Raw genomic sequence first — 2,216 nt, 5'->3', positions numbered from 1 at the left:
ATTATGAAGCCCTTTTTATATATTTTGACTCTGCATCAAAAGCTGAAAATATGTAGTCGCGAAGTCATTTCGAGAAATTGACGTTTTAAGTTTCTGTTTCCAAATTCAAACGGATGTATCTTCGCCAATAATTGTCAGAAGTTAGAATTTCTTTAAACATTATGAAGCCCTTTTAATATATTTTGACTCTGCATCAAAAGCTGAAAATATGTAGTCTCGAAGTCATTTCGAGAAATCGTCGTTTTAAGTCTCTGTTTCCAAATTCAAACGGATGTATCTTCGCCAATAATTGTCAGAAGTTAGAATTTCATTCAACATTATGAAGCCCTTTTAATATATTTTGACTCTGCATCAAAAGCTGAAAATATGTAGTCGCGAAGTCATTTCGAGAAATTGACGTTTTAAGTTTCGGTTTCCAAATTCAACCGGATGTATCTTCTGCAATAATTGTCAGCAGTTAGAATTTCTTTCAACATTATGAAGCCCTTTTTATATATTTTGATTCTGCATCAAAAGCTGAAAATATGTAGTCTTGAAGTCATTTCGAGAAATTGACGTTTTAAGTTTCGGTTTCCAAATTCAAACGGATGTATCTTCGCCAATAATTGTCAGAAGTTAGAATTTCTTTCAACATTATGAAGCCCTTTTTATATATTTTGATTCTGCATCAAAAGCTGAAAATATGTAGTCTCGAAGTCATTTCGAGAAATTGACGTTTTAAGTTTCTGTTTCCAAATTCAAACGGATGTATCTTCGCCAATAATTGTCAGAAGTTAGAATTTCTTTTAACATTATGAAGCCCTTTTTATATATTTTGACCCTGCATCAAAAGCTGAAAATATGTAGTCTCGAAGTCATTTCGAGAAATTGACGTTTTAAGTTTCTGTTTCCAAATTCAAACGGATGTATCTTCGCCAATAATTGTCAGAAGTTAGAATTTCTTTCAACATTATGAAGCCCTTTTTATATATTTTGACTCTGCATCAAAAGCTAAAAATATGTAGTCGCGAAGTCATTTCGAGAAATTGACGTTTTAAGTTTCGGTTTCCAAATTCAACCGGATGTATCTTCGCCAATAATTGTCAGCAGTTAGAATTTCTTTCAACATTATGAAGCCCTTTTTATATATTTTGATTCTGCATCAAAAGCTGAAAATATGTAGTCTTGAAGTCATTTCGAGAAATTGACGTTTTAAGTTTCGGTTTCCAAATTCAAACGGCTGTATCTTCGCCAATAATTGTCAGAAGTTAGAATTTCTTTCAACATTATGAAGCCCTTTTTATATATTTTGATTCTGCATCAAAAGCTGAAAATATGTAGTCTCGAAGTCATTTCGAGAAATGGACGTTTTAAGTTTCTGTTTCCAAATTCAAACGGATGTATCTTCGCCAATAATTGTCAGAAGTTAGAATTTCTTTCAACATTATGAAGCCCTTTTTATATATTTTGACCCTGCATCAAAAGCTGAAAATATGTAGTCTCGAAGTCATTTCGAGAAATTGACGTTTTAAGTTTCTGTTTCCAAATTCAAACGGATGTATCTTCGCCAATAATTGTCAGAAGTTAGAATTTCTTTCAACATTATGAAGCCCTTTTTATATATTTTGACTATGCATCAAAAGCTGAAAATATGTAGTCTCGAAGTCATTTCGAGAAATTGACGTTTTAAGTTTCTGTTTCCAAATTCAAACGGATGTATCTTCGCCAATAATTGTCAGAAGTCAGAATTTCTTTCAACATTATGAAGCCCTTTTTATATATTTTGACTCTGCATCAAAAGCTGAAAATATGTAGTCTCGAAGTCATTTCGAGAAATTGACGTTTTAAGTTTCTGTTTCCAAATTCAAACGGATGTATCTTCGTCAATAATTGTCAGCAGTTAGAATTTCTTTCAACATTATGAAGCCCTTTTTATATATTTTGATTCTGCATCAAAAGCTAAAAATATGTAGTCTCGAAGTCATTTCGAGAAATTGGCGTTTTAAGTTTCGGTTTCCAAATTCAAACGGATGTATCTTCGTCAATAATTGTCAGAAGTTAGAATTTCTTTCAACATTATGAACCCCTTTTTTATATATTTTGATTCTGCATCAAAAGCTGAAAATATGTAGTCTCGAAGTCATTTCGAGATATTGGCGGATTAAGTTTCTTTTCCCAAATTCAAACGGATGTATCTTCGCCAATAATTGTCAGAAGTCAGAATTTCTTTCAACATT

This window comes from Drosophila grimshawi, unplaced genomic scaffold (genome assembly GCF_018153295.1).
Source record: "Drosophila grimshawi isolate 15287-2541.00 unplaced genomic scaffold, ASM1815329v1 contig_1230, whole genome shotgun sequence".
Taxonomy (NCBI): domain Eukaryota; kingdom Metazoa; phylum Arthropoda; class Insecta; order Diptera; family Drosophilidae; genus Drosophila; species Drosophila grimshawi.
The sequence above is the reverse complement of the archived record's forward strand: the minus strand, read 5'-3'. Positions refer to the sequence as shown.